At 45.8% G+C, this 23,701-nt stretch overlaps 1 protein-coding gene across 7 annotated transcripts in view; it reads right to left on the bottom strand.

The window, feature by feature from the left end:
* Positions 1-23,701, bottom strand: part of SLC2A13 (solute carrier family 2 member 13) — a 318,345-nt gene that overhangs the window by 280,464 nt on the left and 14,180 nt on the right. For 2 of the 7 annotated variants that reach the window (XM_025209710.1, XM_025209709.1), the window contains exon 2: positions 20,025-20,102. The exons of 2 other annotated variants lie outside the window; for them this stretch is intronic. The gene's annotated coding sequence lies outside the window, so the exon portion shown is untranslated. Of the gene's footprint in view, positions 1-15,724; positions 16,129-20,024; positions 20,103-23,701 lie in introns of those variants that run through there. 3 more of the 7 variants (XM_025209706.1, XM_025209707.1, XM_025209711.1) reach the window with 3 other exon arrangements.

The following is a 23,701-nucleotide window of genomic DNA, read 5'->3' as shown; positions in this document are numbered from 1 at the left end:
GAAAAAAGGCTTGGAAAAGAAGCGTTTAAGTCACTTGGCTAAGGCCATACAGTGAAACTATTCCTTCTTCCCATAAAAATGGTTTCAGGCACACTAGGTCAAGGTCCACTGTGAAGTTTTATGAGGCATAATAAAAGGATCCTAATAATGTCTTACTGAAAAGCTTAATCCCTCTCAAAATGTGGCTTTTTTCAAATTACTATTACGTCTTTATATGGATAGCTCACAAGAAATATTTTGAATCATATTTGCCTTTTCTAAAATAGAAAAAACTCTGTAACAATTCATGAAGAAAATAATAAGAGGATAATTTCACAATATCATCAACACTTGACTTGCAAAACAAGAAAAAAAGGCTTCATCTTCTGAGCTTGGTATTTGGGTATTAGCCAGACAAATTCACAGGGGGATCCCAGTTGCTACTGATGAGTACAGTAGCAACAGAAACATAAGGAAGCATTTAATTAGAACGCATGCAAGAGCTAACACTCAGTTTTGCTTCTGTTTGAAGTTTGTCCCTAGCTTGTTTCATTTGCTGGCTCTCCTGTGCTAAACCAATACAGCAGCATTTGGTTTACAAATCTGACAGGTGAAAGTTTTAATCCAAAACAGAAACTGTTTTGATAGTAATAAAACTTTCAATGAACCCAATGTTGACACATATGTTTCTGGAAGATTGCTTGAAATACAAAACTGGAAAGCTGGAATACAGATCACCTGACAGACTTTCCTTAATTTACAGTGTGTTGTGATAAACAAAATACTGCACACTTCCCTGTATTTTAACTATGCTTCTTTCTTCCGCTATTAAAATGTGCTTGTGTGGGGCATTTAAAAATCTGAACCAAAAGAAAAGTTTCAGTACACGGTACCGAGAGGACAATAAGCCAGAGATCTCCATCAAGCTGGGTCATAGAATCATAAAAAGTTACAGTTGGAAGGACCTCAGGTGATCATCTAGTCCAACCCCCTGCTCAAAGCAGGAGCATCCCCAACTAGATCCCAGCCAAGGCTTTGTCTAGAGGTTTTGAAAACCTCCAAGGATGCAGCTTCCACCACCTCTCTGGGTAACCTGTTCCAGTGCTTTACTACTCTCCTGGTATCTAACCTAAACTTCCCTTGCTGCAACTTGAGACAGTTGCTCCTTGTTCTGTCACCTGCCACCACTGAGAACAGTCCAGCTCCAGCCTCTTTGAAACCACCCCTCAGGTAGTTGAAGGCTGCTATTAAGTCCCCTCTCAGTCTCCTCCTCTCTAGGCAAAATAAGCCCAGTTCCCTCAGTCTTTCCTCCTAAAGTCACGTGCCCCAGCCCCCTCACCATTACTGTTACCCTCTGCTGGACTCTCTCCAATTTGTCCACATCTTTTCCGTAGTGGGGTGTCCAAAACTGAACACAGTACTGCAGATGTGGCCTCCCTAGTGCTGAATAGAGGGGAATAATCATCTCCCTTGACCTACTGGTCATACACCTACAAACACAGCCCACTATGCCGTTAGTCATCTAGGCATACAAGGGTACACTGCTGGCTCATATTCAGTAGGGCTGTGTAAACTTTTGACAGCCATTTCATTGCAGAGCTGTTCCAGGCTATTTCGTCACCCAAAACACCAAACCCAAATCGAAACGGAAGGCTCCAAAATGTTTTGGAAAATTTCGGAGCTGGGCTTGCAGGGAAACAAAAACTAACAGAAGGAGGGGAAAGAGCGGGGAAAGGACGGCTCTGATATTGACATCTAGCTCCTGGTTCGATTCCCCAGCTCTCAGATCATTTCCCTAGCTCTTCCTGTGGGCCACAGGCCCCTGATCTGTGCACAGGGTTTCAGCAGGCTGCCGCTGCAGGCTGGGGCCAGTGGTAGCTGCTCAGCGCAACTCACAGTGAGCACCAGGAAGACTGCGGTGCTGCTGGCAGCCTGATAAAACCCAGCACACAGAACGAGGGGCCTGCGCTCCCGGGGAAGTACTGGGGAATCAAACCAGGGGCTAGGGAATCCCTGCCACATGACCTGGCTCTGCAGGGAGCAGAGATCCATGCCAGGGTCTCCTCCCCGCCCTGTGCAGCCCCAGATCTCTGCTCAGGATGCACGGCATGGACCAGCACTACCCTCACATGTGACCTGGCTCTGCAGGGAGCAGAGATCTATGCTGGGGTCTCCTTGCCACTGCTGCCTGCCCTGCATAGCCCCAAGTCACCCAGTGTGGATCTCTGCTCCCTGCAGAGCCGAGTTGCACAGCAGGGACCAGCAGGCTTGCTCACCACTCTGCACTGCTTCCCTGCCCTGCAACCCAGCATGACAAGGATCAGAGATCCATACAGGGGTCTCCTTGCCTGCACGGAGGGCAGCAGCCTTCCCCTCCCTCTCCCCCAGACAAGCCACCCATAGCCCCATCTTGCTCCCCGCTGGGACCCTGTAGCCCCGCCCAGCTGGGTACAGCTGTGCAAAGCTTCCCTTGCAGCCCGTTTGAAACAGATTTGAAGGAGATTTGGCTCCAAAACAGATTTGGCCAAAATGAAACAGAAGAGTGATCCAAAACACCAAAACACTGTCCTACAAAACCGAATTGAAACAGCCGTTTTGCACAGCCCTAATATTCAGCTTATTGTCCACCGGAATCCCCAGGTCCTTTTCTGCAGACCTGCTGCCCCGCCAGTCAGCCCCCAGCCTGTACTGGTGCATGGGACTGTTCTGTCCTAAGTGCAGGACTTTGCACTTGTCCTTATTGAACCTCATGAGATTCCTTTTGGCCCAATCCTCCAATTTGTCTAGGTCACATTGAATCCTAGCCCTACCCTCCAACATATCTACTACTCCGCCCAGCTTGGTGTCATACGCAAACTTGCTGAGGGTGCTCTCCCATCTTTCCTGTACTGGTGCATGGGACTGTTCTGTCCTAAGTGCAGGACTTTGCACTTGTCCTTATTGAACCTCATGAGATTCCTTTTGGCCCAATCCTCCAATTTGTCTAGGTCACATTGAATCCTAGCCCTACCCTCCAACATATCTACTACTCCGCCCAGCTTGGTGTCATACGCAAACTTGCTGAGGGTGCTCTCCCATCTTTCAGTTCATTGATGAAGACATTGAACAAAACTGGCTCCAGAACCAACCCCATGGGGCACTCCACTTGATACCGGCTGCCAACTAGACTTTGAATCACTGATTACAACTCTGAGCCTGATGCTCCAGCCAGTTTTCTATCCACTTTACAGTGTATTCATCCAGCCCATACTACCTTAGCTTGCCTGCAAGAATGTTGTGGGACACCATATCAAAAGCCTTGCTAAAATCAAGGTACACTGTACCACCTGTCTCCCTGCATTCACAGAGCCACTCACCTCATCACAGAATGCAAACTGGGTTGGTCAGGGCATGACTTGCCCTTGGTGAATCCATGCTGACTGATCCTAATCACCTTTTTCTCCTCCAAGTGCTTAGCAACAGATTCCTTGAGGATCTGCTAGATGAATTTTTCGAGGGACTGAGGTGAGGCTGACTGGTCTGTAGTTCCCTGGATCCTCCTCCTTTCCTTTCTTAAATATGGGCAATATGTTTGCCCTTTTCCAATTATCCGAGACCTCTCCTGATTGCCATGAGTTTTCACAGATGATGGCCAATGGCTCTACAATCACATCAGCCAACTCCCTCAGCACCCTCAGCTGCATTCCATCCAGCTTTTCTTAGTAGCCCCTAACCTGCTTTTTCAGCACTGAGAGCTGCTCACCTCCTCCCCAAACTGTTACCAACTGCAGTAGTCTGGGAACTGACCTTGCCTGTAAAGGCTGAGGCAAAAAAGGCATTGAGCACTTCAGCTTTTTCTAAGTCCTGTCAGAAGGTTGCCTTCCCCATTCAGTAAGGGACCCACACTTTCCCTGATCCTCCTCTTGCTACTGACATACTTGTAGAAACCCTTCTTGTTATCCTTCACAACCCTTGCTAGCTACAACTCCAACTGAGGTTTGGCCTTCCTGACTTCAGCCCTGCATGCCCGAGCAATGCTCTTATTATTCTTCCCTAGTTCTGTCCAAGTTTCTACTTCTTATAAGCTTCCTTTTTGTGATTTAGTTTCCTGAAGAGTTCCCTACTAAGACAAACTGGTCTTCTGCCATACTTGCTAGTCTTCCTGTGCATCGGGATGGTTTGTTCTCCCGCACTCTCAGTAAGGCTTCTTTCAAGTACAGCCAGCTATCATGGATGACTCTCCCCTTCAGTCTGGCTTCTCTGGGGATCCTGCCCATGAGTTCCCTGAGTGAATTGAAGTCTGCTTTTCTGATGACCAGGGGTCCTTACTCTGCTGCTCTCCATCCTTCCTTTCCTCAGGATCCTGATCTCAATCATCACATGGTCACTGGTGCCCAAATTGCCATCCACTATTATATTCCCCACCAATTCTTCCCTGTTTGTGAGCAGCATGTCAAGAAGAGCATGGCCCCTAGTTGGCTGCACCAGCACTTGCACCAGGAAGTTGTCCCCAACACTCTCCAAAAACATCCTGAATTGGCTGTGCGCTGGTGTATTGCCCTCCCAGCAGGTATTAGGGTGACTGCAATCTCCCATGAGGACCAGGGCCTGTCACCGGGAAACTTCCACTAGCTGTTTGAAGAAAGCCTCATCCACCACTTCCTCCTAGTCTGGTGGTCTATAGCAAACCCCCACCACATCATGCTCTCCCCTCTGACCCTAATGCAAAGACTCTCAACAGGTCTGTCTCCAGTTTCATACTGGAGCGCTGAGCAATCATATGGCTGTTTTACATAAAGTGCAACTCCTCCTGTTCTCCCCTGCCTGTCCTTCCTGAACAGTTTGTACCCATGTATAACAGTGCTCTAGTCATGCAAGCTCCCACCAAGTCTCTGTTATTCCAATCACGTCAGCTCCGTGACTGTGCAAGGACTTCCAATTCTTCCTGCTCGTTTCCCAGGCTCCATGCATCTGTGTACAGGCACCTGAAGTAACTAGTTGATTGCCCTGAATTCTCAGGAAGTATGAGAGCACTTCCCCTATTGCCCCCTCCATCTCTCTCCCTAGCCTGGGTCACACACCAAGAACAATAGTCATGTTCTTTCTTACTTAAGCTAGACAACTAATCCTTTCAATATTACTTTCTAAAATGAATCTCAGATTTGTATAAACTCCCTTGACATTACAGATGTATATTATAAGGTAACAATCAAAATGTAAATCTGGTACTTTCAAGGAGAATTTTTACATTCGGTTCTTGAAGATTTTCTACTTGCCATATATAATGATCACAATTTATGTCTTTTACAATAGAGAATATGCAAAAACAACCTGTTTGAATTTGAAATCCTCACTAGTAGATAATTATGCAAGAAGTAGGCAGCTAAATTATGAAGATGGGTACTAAATTAAATTTTGTACATTTTAAAATTTGTTTTAAAGTTTGCAGGCCCATGGTTTTTAACATTTAATTGTATAATAAGCATTTCAGTTCTATACACTATATAATGAATTAAATTAATATTCACTTTCCTATTATGCTGAAGATGTTTCACATGTGAACCTGACTGTGCTTTGTATAGTGAATTTCAAAAGAGGAACAGCTATCTATGGCACTAGATAATACAATAATCTTGGTTTCATACAGCATGTTTTTCTGCCTAGGTACTTAAATGGTCTCCAACAGTGCGGTAGCTGAGTTCCGCCCCCAAACAAAACCAAAAGATATTCTTTCCTTAGTGTAAAAGAACTAGCTTCATGTATAAAGTTGTTGTTCACTAGGGACAGAGGGGAAGAATGTACCAAATCAAGCCAAGTCAAAATAGAGGAGATTATTTATCTGGAAGTGCTGGTTCATACCCTTTGTGGGATAAAGTTTCCCAATTTAGGTTCCACTTCTGTGCAAGTTCTGTTTCTCACACACAAGCTTCCCTTCATCTGTTAAGAGTTTCATAGCTCCGTTGGAATGCAGGTGTAATGGGAGATCAAGGCCACAAGACGGAAAAATGATTTCTCAGTTAGGGTCAGTCACAAGGAGGGCTTTGAATACCAGGTGTCCCCCAGGGCTCCGTACTTGGACCTCTTATAATGTATTTACAAATGATCTGGATTCTGGTGAAGGAAGCAGACTGGCTAAATTGACTGATGACACCAAATTATGGGGAAGTGTGATAACACTAGAGGATAGGCTGGTGATCCAGGCTGACCTGGACTGGCTCGCAAGGTGGGAAGATGAAAACCTGATGGCATTCAACACTGAGAAATGCCAGCTACTAACACCTCAGGAGAAAAAGCCCACATCATACTTATAGACTTGGCAGTGCTGCACTCACTAGGCACCACAACTGAAAGAGACTTGAGGGTCATGACTGACCACAAGATGAACATGAGCCACCAATGCAATGCTGCAGCCGGCAAAGCAAACAAAACTCTGGCTTGCATCTACTGATGCATCTCAAGCAAGAGCCAGGAAGTCATCCTCCCGCTGTACTTGGCCTTGGTGAGGTTGCAGCTGGAATAGTGTATCCAGTTCTGGGCTCCACAGTTGAGAAAGGATGTGGAGAAGCTTGAGAGTCCAGAGGAGAGCAACATGCATGGATTAGAGGACAAGAGAGCAGGCCTTATGAGGAGAGGCTGAGAGGCATGGGACTCTTCAGCCTGGAAAAGCAGTTCAGAGGTGATTTAGTGGCAGCCTGTATACAAGGGTGCACATCAGAAACTGGGAGAACATCTGTCCACCAGGGCACCCCAAGGGAAGACAAGGTCTAATGGTCACAAACTCCTGGAAGACCATTTTAGGCTGGACACAAGGAAAAACTTCTTTACTATCCAAGTCCCCAGAGCCTGGAATAGACTCCCCACAGAAGTGGTGCAAGCACCTACTCTGGACACTTTTAAGAAACACATGGATACTTATCTTATTGGGATTATTTGACCCCAGCTGACTTCCTGCCCCTTGGGCAGGGGGCTGGACCTAATGATCTTTCAAGGCCCCTTCCAGCCCTAATGTCTATGAAATCTATGATTGTGAGCTCAAGTCTTAATAGAAGGCACACTAAGTCAGAGCTTTTTTCAGAGCATGCGGCTACATTCCTGGAAAAGGAGTTGCAATAACTGTGTCACATATTCTTAGGGAGAAAAGGGGATCATCCTGGAATGCTCTGGGCCCTCTCCCCAACTCTTTGAGTACAGACTGGATCCTGCTCCCTGGACTCCTCCACGAAACAAAATCCCACTCCAAAGCAAATTCCAGTCCAGACCCTGACCAGATCTTAGGCTTAGCTGGAGCACACAACCACCAATTGTTCCCCCTAGACATTATGCAAAAAGTATGAAATACAAAGGTCTGTCATTCCATGCCTAAAATGCCTGCAACTGTCAGGGGGGTTTGTTTTTGTTTGGTTTTTATTTGGGGGGGGGGAAGGTTAAAACAAATCACACTCACCACAGACAGTCAGTAAACAATATAAAACAGAAACAAGATTTATTGCACTAGAAAGACCAACCGTGCAAGACAAAGTAACCAGTAGGTTTGGAGTCAGAAATTAGGTAGAAGAAATGGAAGAGAAAAATCTCACCTTGATTTTCTAATTAGGAACAGTTCTTAAGAGTCCTGATGAAGGACTTGATCTGGCAGCTCTGACTCCAAGGTGGGCCCTGGGCTGGAGCTGCTGTGTAGCCTGGGCCAGGGACACAGCTGCTACAGCTTCCTTATGACCCAGGCTGGATTCAACCTACAAGGTACTTCACAGTCCAGATCCAACCCAGGGCACAAGGTGAGCTTGATCTCTGCCTCACAGCACAGAAGTAGAACTTTTTGTAAAAGAGCAGCTGATCACCATTTGGTATCTTGTCTACTGCAGCTATCCATATCCAAATAGGAGTCAAACAATTAGCTTTTCACCCATTATTTGGGAGACATAATTAAGAGTTGCTGTTCCAATAATGTTTGTGCTAGATTTTTCCCCTAGCTAACATTACTATAGCAAGGATCCTATTAAAATAAAGTGGGTCATAAAATAAATAAAATGGGTCACTGGTTGTTGAAATGGATTATAATGGAAAGAACATTCTTCTGCTTAAAATTTACTGTTTCTCAGTTTCTTCAAGTGTCCCACTATTTCTGTATCTTGGGAACACAGTTAATAAATTCACCCAGTCAGCCTTTGTCATGTTAATTACTTAACTTCCTTCGATATGCTCGCACTAGCTAATCTTGGCCTTAAATGTACTGCTCCCATCTGGACATTTTCCATTTCAGCCAAACTCCTTTTTGAAGTGAGGCAATCAGTGGTGATGTGTACAATGACGCTACAGTGAGAGATTCCAGTTTCAGATGGAAATGATCGTACTACAAAAGATACCAAATTCAATTTAAAAAGTAAGTGTTCTATATACCTCATGGGCCAAATGAGGGTTGCAGGACTGGTCTACGGGCCATATGAGACCTACAGGCCAGCTCCATGCACTTGAGCCAGTGTGCAGCACAGGTCTGATATGGGCAGCTCATGCAGTGTACATTAAGGTGACTACCACCCATCCCTAAATTGGGTGGGGCAATCCCAGAACAGGAAATTCAAGTCACAGTCCTGGACTGCATTTGTCCCAGATTCGCAACATCATGCAGGGATCCATGGGAAATGGCAGGTTTCCCTTTGCAGGCTGGCAACATTCCAGCCTGCAAGGGTCTGCTTAGGGTTGCCCAGAGCAAGACGCAGGGGGTGCCACATGCATGCATGCATTCGCACACATGCACATGGCCAGGAACACAGCAGGGCAGTGTGGAGAGCAGCTCCCTGCAGGCAAGTCTAAGGGGGAAAGGGGCAGATCGAGGCCCCCAGTTATGGAGTGGGGCAGGGGCTAAGGCTGGGGGTGCTGCCCAACCAGGGCAGTATATGGGGTTGAGACATGGAGCAGGACGGAGCCATGGGGGCATGTGCCCCCCAGATTCATACGCAGGGCAGGGGCAGATGTAGGCTGCCCACTGTGGCCCTGCTGCCCTCTCCCCAGGTCCTCCGCAGATGGTACTCAGCATGGCAGAGTGGGGTGTGGAGAACTGGTGCTGCTGCCACCAGGACCCCGCACCACCATGGCAAGGCACCGCCTGCCTGCCCAGCAAAAGCAAGGGCAGTGGCAGTACAGAATTGTGCCCCCTGCTGCTGCCAGGTGGGCAGGGGGCATGTAGCTAGCACAGGGTTCCCAGGGGAAAGGCAGCATGGTGAGGAGCCCTGAGCCCGCAGCAGGTAGCCTGCATCCACTCCCACCCCACTCAGCTCTGCTCCGGCCATGCCATCAACGGGGGGGAAGAGAGAGGGCGGGAGGCGGGCATGTGTCCTGCTCTTACATTTTAAAAAGGTAGCCACCATAATGTACATCCCAAACCAGACCTGCATAGCGCATGCAGCACACACCAGCACCAGTCTGGGGCTCACGCGCAGAGCTGGTGCAGGGCGCATGCTACATGCAGAGCCCTGCTGGACCAACCCTGCATGCTGGCTGCAGTGCAAGGGGCTTGTTTGCGGGCTGGATCCAAACCACCCTTGGAGCTAGCATGCAGGGCTAGTCTGGTAGGCACTGCATACAACCTATGTCCCAGAGATCAGCCCCCTGTGCTATGTGCAATGCATACACCAGATCCAGGCCCGCATGCAAGATATGCCAGGGCTCGTGCACAGAGTCAGCTTGGGGCACGCTCTACATGCAGCACCCAAACTGAACTAGCTCTCTGCACTGGCTCCAGACCATGGGCCCAATCTGGCCCCCCAAACACGCAGGGCTGGGTCAGCACAGATGCCACATACAGTACATGCCAGTCTGGCCCCTCACAGCACACAGAATCAACGCCAACATGCTGCATGCAGTGAGCAAGATTGGCACAAGACCCACAGGACAAATCCTAGGGCCTCACAGGCAGGATGTGACCCATGGGCTGTATCTCTGACACCCCTATTTTGCAGAATACAGGCCCCCAACTATCCATATTTGGAGTTTTTCCACTGTTGAAATATTCATAGAGAAGCAGAAACAAACCACTGAAGTTCTCCCACATGTACATTCCAATGGAAAGGGACCACAGGGCCATCAATATGTCATGTTCCCTGTCCAACCTGACCCTATAAATCAGTGCAATCAGCCTACAGGCCCAGCCCAGAACTCAGCTCCCCTAAAGTGGCTAAGGAAAGAACTCCTCCTGGTAGCTATAATTAACTGGGGGAGAACAGTCTGGAAAAAGCCTGGCAGCACAAAAAGCAGTTTTGCTATCATTGCTATTTTACAACAGTGTCCTCATTTACAAAACACAAGGCTTTTGCACACAGAGAGAGGTAGATAGCTATTTTAGTCAAGTCAGCCAGAAGGCAGGGTCGAGTTGCACCTTATAGACTAACTAAATCAGAGATGCATAAGCTTTCCTAAGCAGCAATTTACCTTATCAGATACTGAGATGAGACTGCAGGAAGCAGAGCTTCTAAACAAAAAACATTAATTAGTATATAAAGAGTAGGGAAGGGGGAAAAAACAGGAGGGGGCACTGCTGGGAGAGGCAAGGTGGGTAGGGGAGAGAAAAACGAAGCAGTTAACGTATTGAGGGCAAAGTCATAAGCGCCCAAGAGGACAAAGTTGCTGGGACCCTCAACTCCCCAGAGCCTCTTTGGTACGGATACAAAGGATACATCCCAATCCATCTCCCCTGACAGCCAACTGAAGCATCCACCAAATGCTATGTGAATACTGAAAACTATAAACCCTTAATTGGGTCTAAATTGGATTTAAGTCTACTTTTAGGACCAATCTCAGATCCACAGCCTCTTCCTTACTTCCTGAATGAAAGCAGGAGTACTGGAGATACTTTAATGACACAAGGCAAAACCACTCCAGGGAAATTAAGTGCTAATTTGTGCACTGGAAAAGAACTAGCTTTGGTACCTTGTGAACTTAGTCCTAAATAGAGCACCTCAAAGAGAGCAGCTGCTTCCAGTGAGCTACAGTCCAAAGATTCTGGGTGGTGACAGAGAACGAAGACCCACCTTACTACATGACTCGCACTGCTTGGTTTTATTGCATCTTCCCCCACTTACTTTCCTCATTTCCCTTACCCTTTGTGTCTCAGATTGTAACTTCCAAGTGGATACCACATTTGTCACATTTCTGTTAAGTATCCCAAAAACTGATTATGCTGTGAAAGTAATGAAAATGCCAGGACATTCTAGCTGTGTCATTTGAAGTTACAATTGCCAACGCGTGCTTTTTCATAGGTTGTGCTGGAGGTTTGCACTTAGGGTGGATTCATAAAAAACATGTTCTCCAATGTTATCCTGGTATTCTTCTTGCCTTCCACGCAGAGGACTCCCATACAATTTTCACACAGTACAGTCCTGGCCATGACTTTTCTCAGGAGCACAGATCCCACTGTGATACAATGACTAGAACTGCTTCCAGACTTGTGCTTCCAAATATGATATGCTTATCTACAATGAGCATTCAAGCTTCTGCTGCTTACTACACATGCAGATAACAAGGCATCAGCCTTACCTTTTAATGTTTCCTGACTTCATGCCCTTTATAACTTATCCACTTGTACCATACATGTTTGGATTTCAAATCACTTTACTTGCTGGAAATTAAAGCAACTTTTAAGCGAAAAAAATGTGGGCAACATTTTTATATATACAACACAACCCAAAAATTCCAAAACAGATAATTAACTGAAAACTTGTCAGAATATAGAATCAAAAGTTCTGCTAAAAGATTTGAGAACCAAAGGAGTTTAAAGGACTTTTAGCAGCACTTAAATAATTGAAAAATAAGGAGTTAACTAACATGTCAGAGTTCTAGCTATACAAAAATCTTACTTTTAAAACTTCAGATTTTCAGATATACTTCTTTACCTGCATTATAAAAAGGAATTGTATGTTAAAGTCTGATTCTAGATGCTCTTAATCGGCAACTGATTGTTCTTTTGCACCAATTTTCTTTGATCCACTAAATAAGGGCTGTCCAGTTTCTTAGTGGCTGGGAGCTGCATGCCCTACCAACCATAGGCCCTTGTACTGAGGTGTCTTGTAATGAAGATAGAGCCCAACTGTGGGGGGTTGGATGCAATAGCCTACCTACTTATGAACACTGGGTCAGCTGACAGAGATGGCTGACTGGGCTCAGAGGAAGTTAAAAGCTCCCAGGAAGGGAGGGGGAGAGAGAGGGAAGACTGGTGCTTAAGGAGAAGCACAGGGCTCTTCTGGGTATGAAGGCAGACCAGAGATTTGATTTCTTGTTTGTTCTTTGCACCTATACTTGTTTTCTTTGCTGCAATGAGAGGTTTTCTGCACATACAATAAATGGACTGGAACTAAAGAACTAACTGGGTGCACCTACATGTGTTATTAATACAACTGAATAAACTCCAACAGTGTGTGCCAGAGTTTATTGATCCTGGACAGTGTTTACATGTGCACCCACGCCCACAGTATGTTGAGCCAAGTTGGAGCAGCCCTGGCTGGCAGAGGGCCCAGGGGGCAGCCTGGGACTGTTCTGACCCAGTTCAACATGCTGCAGAGGGGCTGGCTGGGGCACAAGAGTGCTTCAGTGTGGGGCAAGCAGCCCCTACACTGATGCACCCTCGTGCCCCAGCCAGTCCTGTCAGTGTCTACATATGCATTGCAGTACACCAAATAACACTGCCACAAGATAAGATAGTACTTGTAAGTGCAAATACTAAGGTGGTGTCTATTAGTTTACTGCAGCCTAAAAGGCTGTACACATAGATACTGAGATTTTACTGCAGAGCTAATTAGTTAACTCCACAGTAAACACTTTGTGTAGATGTGCCCACTAAACTTTTATGAGGAAACTGACTTCTGAGTCTGCACAAGGGAGTGCCTACCAGCTACATGTGATGGAGAATACGGGAATTGTAAACCCAAGTCCAGCCATGGACACAGGAGCTCTGCTAAAATGGATGGAGGGGAGCAGCAGCAGCAAAAACAGGAGTTCCTGATGTGGCATTTGGAGTCAACATGGACTCCCATCCAAGTTGGTGAGTCCTAGGCTTCCCTGAGGATACAGAGCAGGGGCAGGCAATTATTTTGGGAGGAGGGCTGCTTACCAAGTTTTGGCACGCTGTCAAGGGCCGCACAGGTAGCCCTACCCCTTGACAGGTGCCCCAGCCCCTGGTCACCATTTTGGGGCCCAAAGTCCCACCCCTAACCTCTGACCTTTGCCACCTGCCCTTGCCTCTGGAAGTACTCCTTCAGGGAAGCGGGTTTGCCATCTTAGAGCCGGAAAAAAACCCCAAATGATGTACTATAAATCAAGTGCCCATAATAATATATTTTAACTCAATCTTTAAAAAATATTTTTGTCCTGATTTGTGTTTGTGCTGTATATGTACAAGTGAACACATAATAGCTCAAAATGCAGTCGTGTGTGCATACCACATGCAGGGCGCACATGGGAGCAGCCTGTGTACTCCCCACTGAACTGGTCAGCACTTGCCACCACTTTGCAATAGTCCAGAGCCTGAGCGTGCTGGTGCAACCACTCAGATCCAAGTTTGGGGGAGCCTCCCTGGGCTTCCAATGCCCCGTGCTAGGTCCCCACCAGCTTGTGCCCCCCCCAGTGGCCTTGGCTGCAGCCCCGCAGTCCCCCAAGCTGGCCGGGCCCTTCCCGGTCAGGCCCCGAGTTCCTGGGAACTACGGGAGCTTCCAGAACGCAAAAGCCACTGGGCCCCTGGTGTGTTGCGGGGCCTGGGCCTTCTGCAATGTGGCACTGCACCCAGGGCCAGCTGTGCAGGGAGGGGGGAGTGGCAACTCGACCTTTGCTGCCCAAGGCTTGCAAGCACATTTGCACTCCGACCGCTCCTGCCGCCACCAGGAGGCCAAGGGTCACGTGGGGAGGCAGCATGGAAGTTGCATCATAGGCCTGAGGCTTGGGGTAGCAGTGGCTTGGCTGACCCACCACCCTCCCCCAGGGGGGGTGTGGGGTTACTTAAGGATGTGGAAGAGCATACCCCAGACTCTACTCTTGGGAAGAGGGATGTGTACTGAAGTTCACAGTGCACGGGCTAGAACACAGCTGCAGAGTTAGGGGGTTAATAGCCGACCCACTTAAGAGCACTGGGTCAGCTGACAGTGATGACTAACTAGGCTCAGAGAGAGTTAAAAGTTCCCAGGAAGCTGGGGAGAGGAAAAGAGAAGAGAACGGCGATTAGGGAGAAGCATAGGGCCTGTGTGGCTCCTCTAGGTCTAAAGAAAGACCAGAGGGTTGTGTTTGTTCTTTGCACCTGCACTTGTTTTGTTAGCTATGATGAGGAGAGGCTGTCCACATGTATAATAAATGGACTAGAACTAAAAGAACTCACTGGTTTGTATGAGGAAACTGGCTCCTGAGTCTGCATAAGGGAGTGCCAGTCTGCTACAGTCCTCCAGGCACCACCTGCCCCTCCTGGAACTGGGTACATCCCGTCCCTTCACCCCTAGCTGCATGCCCAACTTCCATCTTCATCTCCCTGGACACAGGCTCCTCCATTGCACTGGGCCATACTGCCCCACCACAGCATAGGCTTCCTTGGCACTGCAGGCTGTGTGATGATGCTCCACCCCACCCCCTGGGTGTGGGGGAGAAGGAAGAAGCAGCCAGAGATAAGGGGAAGCTAGACTCTCTGGCTACTGCTGCCAGAATAGCGGGGGCGGCAGCAGCTGGCTGAGAGTCCTGGGGCCTGCAGACTAACCCCCCATGGTGGATGAGGTAGAAGGGAGAACCAATTGGACAGGCCTGCACTAAATTATTTAACCACTTTCAAGAGAGTTAATATCCGACCTTGATTTTTTTGAATGACCTATATGATTTCTTCTTGGCTCTGCTATCCATGAGGAATGCCACTCTCCCAGAAAATATTCCAGTAAGTCTTTTGTACCACACCATTATTATGCAAAAACAGAGATGTAACTGGCCAGTTCTGTGCCATGGACAGCAGTGGCACATAATGCAGGGACAGTGGCTCTTTTTGGCACTAACTCACTCATGTTAAGCAGCCATTGCAAAGCTGATTTTTGGACACAAAAAGGGTGACATCTCCCCTTACCCCAACTCCCTACAGTTAGGAACTTTCAGCCACTGCTCCTGAAGCCTGTACCCCTGCTCTTGTCTGTTTTCTACATTGCCAGAAATTTTGAAGGGAAGGTGCAGGGTATAGTAGGGACAGGAGAAGGATGGGAGAGTTTGGCCAGTATGTTATGGTAAAATGGACTCCCAGGTCCATTTTACCATATGCCCCACTTCGTGCCCAAGCCTCATGCCCTGCTTCCCCAACCATTGTTATGCTACTGATGCAAGCATATGCACAAGCAAAGGACAGAGGCTGAGACCAAATACGCCCCCTGCTGTGTGACCTGTTGGCCTATACCAGTCATGTACATGCAGAAAAAAGCCCTTAGTAAAAGGAAAACATTAAAAAGAGGAATGATCAACCCCTGAAGAAAAGCAGATAAGTAGAAAGTCAGATCTGTGTGTAGCCTATTCATAGAAATCATATGATGGTGAAAGGTTTAGATTCTACAGGAAGCATAATAAAGAGTCATGCCAAGACAGTACAAATGTGGTCAGATGTGTTTAAACCAATTACAGACTGAAAATTTAAATACAAACACACTAGTTATTTTATTTTTTTTATTCAAATTCAAGACTCAGACAGCTTCAAGGAACAACAACTCAATTCTTCCATGTGACTGGGGGTCAGCACACAGATAATCATCTGAAGAAGTGCCTTACTTACATTTTGAAAGCCAGCGTCCTTCAGAGGTTGTGATTAACTTGTGATTTAAAACGAAATAAAAATTAAAAATTGCTAGAAACAAGCGCTCAATTTCTTTCAAAATAGTCCATCAGGCCACGTCTCGATGAGTGCAGCCATGCAGTATGTGGCACCAGACATGCCTGCAGCACTACATACCACACATTCAGGTGTTCTCCAGGCTGCAAAGTAGCAGCGCAGGGGGTTTTCAACTCCAGGAGATTCTGGGGTCCAAAAAACCTGTGCAAAAAAAAAAAAGAGTGGGGTGGCACGTGCAGGGACAATGCGTGCTGTCCAAAACTGGAGACTGGCTTCAGCTGCCAGCCAGGCACCAAACAGGATTGCTGCTGTTGCAGCCCCAGGAGGCCCCCAGGTAAGGCTACTAGGGCCATCCCAGATCTGGCCCCAGCCTCCTCTCCCCCACCTGGGTTAACCTGCCATGTGCCGGAGGGTGCATGGCACAGACATTCTCTGGGGACAAACAGCACAAGATGTCTTGCTGCTAGTTGTCCCTGCTTGAGGAAACAAGTGTCCACCCTTGTGTGGATGCAGCCGGGGGTGGGAGGGAGGGGAGAAAGTGACAAACAGTTCCTTGTACAAAGCGGAGCTACCAAGGCAGGCCTGGAACAACTTCTACATATTTGAAGTCACCCTATATTAGTTTAGGTATTCTTATGATACCGTCCGTTAATTTTCTTTTAAAGCTGTGTTCCAAAAATAATGTAAGGGATAACAATCCCACTCATCTTCATTGCCAATTAGGTTAGAAAATAGTAGTCATTCAAGGCGATGCTGCTGCAACTGCTCCACAGAATGAAGGAAAGAATTGGGGAATAACCCAAGATTAACTATTAGCATTACTGCTCAGTGTACTGCTGTACTATTCTACATAGTCAGATGTCCAGTTTATGCAGTCTGTGTAAAAATTAACAGATACTCCTGTATGAATAGTGCTTTTCACTAATGCATCTCAAAGTGCTTTTCAGAAACAGGCCTCTATAACCACCCCACCCCCCTTTTTAAAGAGGGTGAAGCAAGGCAACAAGGCAAATTCATTTGATTTTCAAGATCGTATACAGCAGGTAAGTTCCAGATCCAAAATTAAAACTCAGGACTCATCTCTGAAAAGTAATGATGACATTCTAGACAGTGGCCTGTGCCACACGCAATACATGGATGAGGTTTTTATACCTCTTGCTAGAAATGTATCTAATATAGCAAAGGAAGGTTTCAGAGGGCATTCAGTGTACAGGCCAAGCCAGAAGGGAATTACAGGGTCAGAATTAAAGTTGTTTGAGATATACAATGTAATCTCTCACATGCATATTTTTCATGTATTGTCTCACCTGTGAAGGCACTTCCCAATTTCTTTATTTCTTCAATAGATCTTTTCCATACATTAAAATGGAACAGCAATTTTTTTTATAGTATTCTTTGGAATACACATTTTAAATATTCATATAGCAAGAAAAATATTGAAATCATTCTATTTTAAATGTTCATGCTAAAATGGAGGTATGCAATTGGACACACCTGTAAATTTTAAGGCTGTAAACTGTGGGAACAGCAAAAGTGACTAGATTAACAACATCTAGCCACGGGGGGGGGAATACAACTTAATCTAGACAGGGTATTTGCTCCTAATACAGTCATGGTATTAGCAGCACTGGGGTAAAGCCTGAGTGTAGGCAGAGAAAGACACTATATGCACTGACAGTCTGTGCTGGTTTGAAAGACTGATGACTACTAATGAGTGTAACAGGACAAATCCCCAGATTACAGAAGGCACAGGACAGCTGTGGAAATTTCCACCTTTAGAGGGAATGAGGGGATACTTCACACTCAGTATGTCAGTTATCCACATGACATTAGAAATTTCATGCCAGGTAATGCAGGGTAAATAAACAAGTCCAAAGTGAAAAATGTGTAAAGTGCTGCCAATTCACTCAACTCATCTGGGAATTTGTTCATGTTTACACAAAACAATACAATACAATACATAACTAGATGTTCAGAAGCAAGTTTTTTTTCCCCTAGAATGAATGTCACCTTCCTGAAGCACAAAATGCAGCACTTCTCTGAGCCATGTATGGAACATTTATTTACAGCAACACTGAGGTTCATTTTTCAAAACCAATGAATTATTAAAAAAAAAATTACATAAACCATAAGCCTGATCTGAGACCACCACTAGTCAAAACATTTTTAAATAAATCAAAGCTGTGCGCCCTGTGATTAACCATTAAAAGGGAGGTGTTAACCAAAAGCTAGAAAAAAAAAAATCCCGAAAGCACAAGGTTTTCATCTCCAGCTCAACACAATGCAGTATACTTACTAACACAAAATCTAAGCATCCTTAACTTACAATCACAAAAATTAGGGTTGGAAGGGACCTCAGGAGGTCATCTAGTCCAACCCCCTGCTCAAGGCAGGAGCATCCCCAACTAGATCATCCCAGCAAGGGTTGTGTCAAGCCAGGCCTTTAAAACCTCCAAGGATGGAACTTGAACATAAAAAACAAGCAAAAACCCCTGCAAATAGGTGCCTAGAAAACACAAGAGGATCTGAATCCTTTATGTTACTTCATGGGCCTGATCTACCGTTCTGTTACTCCAGTTTCACGTCGATGGAGTCACACTGGTATAAAGTAGTGAATCAAGCTGAAGTTGACTTTTCCGCTCATTACCATGGAACAGATGACAGCTTTATTTGGCATGTAGGTGTTAGCCTGTATGTTTATCTGTTCTCTACACTACACAGGTGAAGGAAGTTATTCATACTTCATTAAGTTATCCAAGCTGTTTATCATTTTGGGGGGGGGGGGGGGGGGGGACAAAAAAAAACAAAACAAAAAAAAAAAAAAAAACTGTTCCTTCATGCAAACCTAAGTGCATGCTGCTTCCAATCCTATGTGTGCTCAGGGGAGAGGGAAGTAACGCACACTCTGCTGTCTCAACCCTCACTTGATCCCCCACCCAGGCTGCCACCCATTCCTAGACCCTAGCCCTGACCCACACTCACTGTATTGCTGCCGACTCCAAGCCTCCAAAAGCGGCAGTGGCACTGGCAGCAGCAGCCCCAGCAGCTGACTCCACCCCTGGAGCAGAGCCCACACACCAACACTAGAACTCAAGACAAGGCTCCCCCCTATTGATTGAAGTGGGGAATCTCACCTTGGACTTGACTAAATACAGTAATTAATGCCTTTTTTACTTCAGTTCTCACAAATATGGGCAGCTATTAGACGAGTACAGCAGTAAAGACAGGAAGAGAGACAAACAGCTTAGAGCAGTGGTAATACACTCACCTGGCCCTGCCTAAGTAGCATGGGAGTTAGTCCACTGGCCAGGCTTGACCCATGAACTCCTTCCTTTTCCCCCCAGCATAACAGATCCAAACAGCTACTGTGGCTTGTCTGGGACCCCTGCCATGTGTGGCACAGATCCCCAAGTAGCCAGAACAGGCAGCAGTTTGCCTGGGGGCATGCAGCATGGACCCCAGATCAGCTGAAGTAAATGCCATGGTGCCCACCCTGGCTGGATTGCACCACATGCCATGCCTACTCTTGGAACTGAGCAACAGAGTGCCTGCTCCAGCTAGTCTGGGACCTGTACACCACATGGCACTCACAGGTGGGTCCTGGATTAGCTGGAACAGGTGCTACAGTCCCAGCAGGCACCGCATTAAAAGAATGACTTGCAGTAAGCAAGCCAATAGTAGATTTGAGAGCAAAATCCAGGATCTGCCACTAACTTGCAGTCCTCTGCTCTGCATACTACATGGTGCTTTCCAGCAACATTGCAATCCGTCATTACAACAACAGCACAACAGACACCTCTGTACCCTTGGCAGCAGCAATGCGCAGGTAGTGGCAGTTCCCTGCTCAAGTTAGCAACCACAGCTGTTACCCTGGTCACACCCCTTCTTTCCCTTAGTTATGCTCCTGCACTACAATGGGTAAGATTTGTTTCCTTTGCAGTTGTTTCCCCTCACTGCCGCCAACTTTGATATCTTTCCAAATGTAAAATAAACGCTACTTAAATGGCCGTACACCCAGATATTCGTGAGCATTTTAGCCTCCGTCACCTTTTTCCACCTGTTTTGCAGGTTTGACATCATTGTCCAGCAGTCTCTGGTTTCCCACTCATGACGAGCTATCCCAACAGGAACTGGACTGGTGAGGTCAGCAGCACTTACAGTTAATGCAGGAGCGGGGAATCTATCTATGTAGGAGAGAAAAATCTTAGAAGTCTAACTCAGTAGTGAATAAAACTGGACTTACCTTTTCCCCCTCTGGCATATTCCCCATTCCTGCGCTGATATAGCTACTACTGACCTCAACAGTCCAGTAAACAAGGACCTGCAAGCAAACAAAAGATGCAATTTGAATGCAAATGTTTGATGAAATACATGCTCATGAAAGTAACTCTGTACTTTAAAGATATCAGCCAACTACATTAGTTTCACCTTTGCCCAGTTTGCCTTTTAAGAGCAGCACATACCCTGTTTATTACACTTGCCAAGATCTCCAAGAGTTACAGTCAGCACCTTAAAAGCACCCAAAAATTTTTAATTTTATCACAAGCCTAAGCCATGGTCTCTACATCTGACTCCCTTGGAACACAAAAAAAGAATCTTTAGCGATGCAAGATTGATTATATAAGGGATTTACAGTTACAAAGCAGACAAGGTTCTTTGGGTAAATAGTTAGATCATTAAAATGCTTATATTTGCAACATCTGTTTCAGTAGAATATAAAGCTAAAAATCAGTAGCAGTAAATAAGCAAGAAGTAGTCTCAACTCACAATGAGTTAGTATGATAGCCTGGACTTCAGGCTTACCAAATAAGTCAAGGTCGGTGCAGCAGGCAGTCATGACAACAAGAAATCTCCTAACTGTACTGCATGACCAACTATCTCACAACCCATTGTATGTCTGCATAGCCCCTCTCTCTCTCTGGGCTTCTGTTCCATTTTTGTAATTTCTGGAAGTGCTCTAGCCTCAACCTTTACCATTAGTATATCTAGCATCACATCACTTGCCACAAATATAGAGCAGTATTTATTCATTCATACACAAGAATGTACACTCTCTACATCCACTTCTTCCTAACTCCCAGCAGAGCACTTGGCATGCTCAAGACACTGGCTGATTTCAAGTACCTTGACTCTATATACCTATGCGTAACAAATTTATGCTTAACATAGATCGATAGTTGCCCAACTGTCCATATAGCTCTGGGTTAGACAGCTGGCATAAAAGAGAAATTCCTCAAAATATTTTTGTTACATGACTGTGCTTATGATGAATCTAGAATTCTGTTCTCACTAGAAAGGCCCTAGATACACCCAACTTGTCCAGGAGCAGTTTCTGTTAGGCAGTTAAGTGTTTCTGTAATCCAGAGTCGCTCCCATTTGTGTGGCTGAACTGTCAAAACAAAAAATATTTTAGAGGAAAATTAAGGTAGGCAGAAAAGAACTACTGTACTACCCAAAACAGAAAAACACTACACCTCATTAGGTCATAAAAAACATTTGTACAAAAAACAGTTAAGGTGGACTCTAAGTAAGATTCAAATTGCTGTTCTCTTTCATCTAGACATACGTTAAGAAGGAAGGAATTCTATTTGGCAAACCAAGGATAAACTATCAAAAACATGGGAAACAAGAGGACAGGGGGGGGGGGGGGGGGGAGAAAAAAAAAAAACAAAAAACACACCTGGCAAGGGAGACAGTGTTTGTTTAAAAAGAAGACTACAAAGAGGGTTGGAAGAAATAAAGATACCCAAAAGACTGATTTTTACCCTGCTATTAGAAATTCAGGTCTTGTGTACACTAGAAAAATGTTATGAATCAAGGCAGATAAGATTAAGCAATTAAGAACAGAAACAGAATTTTTAGTCAGATTGCTTAAAGCTTTTTTTATTTCCCCGGCTGTTCGTTAGGTTTTAGAAATATATAAATTGTAACATTTGGAAGAAAGACTCCATTCTTCCAAAAAAAGACACGGTTTAGGTGGGAGTTTGTAAAGCATATTCTGAAATGTAAGTCCTCGCACAAAACCGAAGATCTGACTAGACTTTTCTAAAGAACAAGGAAACTTTTTTTTAAAAAGGGGGGGGGGGGGGGGAAACCTTTCTTTTCTTTGCTTCACATGAGCAAGAGACACTTTCAAGTGTTAAAGGACTTACAGAAAGCCTGCGATTAAGATTAATTTACTGGTCATTTCAGACACTGACAGACGTCGGGGAGGAGGAAGGGCGGGGGGGGGAGGGGAAGAAAGGAACACCAAAAAGCCACCATACATTACTGGAAGCAGCAGCGTGTTAGTTGGACCCAGCTCTGCAGCATTTGTATAGACTGGGCAGTTAGCAGGGCTTTTCAATGCTTTTAGCTAAAACCAATTCAATCACCTATTAAACAAGAGCACCAAAAAGCCCCATTGCAGCACCCAATTTATACACGTTGGGTGAGCCAGGTCCAAGTAATGCAATGCCTCTTCTGAGCGTGTGCTGAGGTCACCGCAGGGGCGCATGGAGTTAAGTAAAGCAAAGCACTGAGGGGGGGGTATGTCTATAAGCAGCTTTCATGTCTTTTTAAAAAGGAAATTGATCAAATCAACTACACTGAATTTCAACTGCAAACTGGTGCTTGACCTGGGCTAGCATCTTTGGAAAACAGACATTTAAACAGGACCCAAAAACATCATTCTTAATTGGAGGAGAAAAAAAAAAAAAAAAAAAAAAAAAATCACACTCTCTTTCAAACTTCAATGGTCACCTTTTCAGAACCTTATTCATAGCCAATTTGAAATAGTGACTGGATGACAAGAGAACTGTCAGTAATACTGATGATGCAAAAAACTGTAGCAGGCACAAAATTTGGTTCTTCATTAGGTACATGAAGTAATTTTGTGTTTCAGTGGTCCATAAATACAATCATGTTTAAAATGAACATTTTGAGGTTCCCCAACAGTTTTCAATAACAATGGAAAGAGTGCAGTTCTAACAGAGTAGGATGATATTGCTGTCAATATTTCTACAATTGTTTCTTACTTCACATCAATAAGCGCACCATAAGAGTTTCTTTCTGTTAGACAAAGAAAAATTAAAGGAGGAGATAAAGAATGCATTGCAGCAAATGGCTGCTGCAAAGTATTTAAATAGATAACACAACAGATTTTTCTAACTAGCTCAATTACAGTCCACATCCCTACCCCACTGGAAGCAATGCACATCCTCATGGAGATAACACTTGCCAGACATCTTGGAAACCTTGCAGACGAATCTACCATAAAGATTTATGGTATTTTGCAACTTACCGGAAGAAGCAGTGTGTTAGAGATGCTGCAGAGACAGGTTAAAATATAGATCAGGCGCTTCAGCAGGGCTTTTTGGCCCTTTTAGCTAAAGTTGATTCAATCAGTTATTACAGGGGGTTTCAACCTTTTTAAAACAGTGTACCACTGGCAGCCAGTTGACGAGCAAGTGGGGAAGGTAGCAGCAGCTGGTTGCAGAGTGGTAGGGGAGGGAGGGGTGGCAGCGACGGCCGCGCACAGAGAAGTGGTGGTGCAGCGGGGTGGATGGCAGCTACTGCTGCCACGGCCACATGCAACCTTCCTCCCGCTGTGTCTGGCCGGTGCCTGTTTGACCTATGGAGGGGCACCGCAGCCCTTGCTCCGGCCCTGCTCCTGTGAAGCGATGGTGCAGAGTGGCAGCACTCCAGCCCTGCTTGCCTGCAGGCAGCCCTGGGACCTTTCAAAATACCCCCAGGGTTACACGTAACCTCGGTTGACAGCACCTGAGCTATTAGATAAAAGCACCAAAAAAGCCCCACTAAAGCCCCGTCTATACAGAAGTTGGGAAAGCCAGGTGCAACTAATGCACTGCCTCTTCTGGGCATGCACTGGGCTTGTCACAGGAGTGCACAGAATTTAAAGTAAAGCACCAGTGGGCCGGG

Source organism: Alligator sinensis, unplaced genomic scaffold, assembly GCF_000455745.1.
Source record: "Alligator sinensis unplaced genomic scaffold, ASM45574v1 scaffold9_1, whole genome shotgun sequence".
Taxonomy (NCBI): domain Eukaryota; kingdom Metazoa; phylum Chordata; order Crocodylia; family Alligatoridae; genus Alligator; species Alligator sinensis.
Note: the sequence above shows the minus strand (reverse complement) of the source record. Positions and strands in the feature narration are given on the sequence as shown.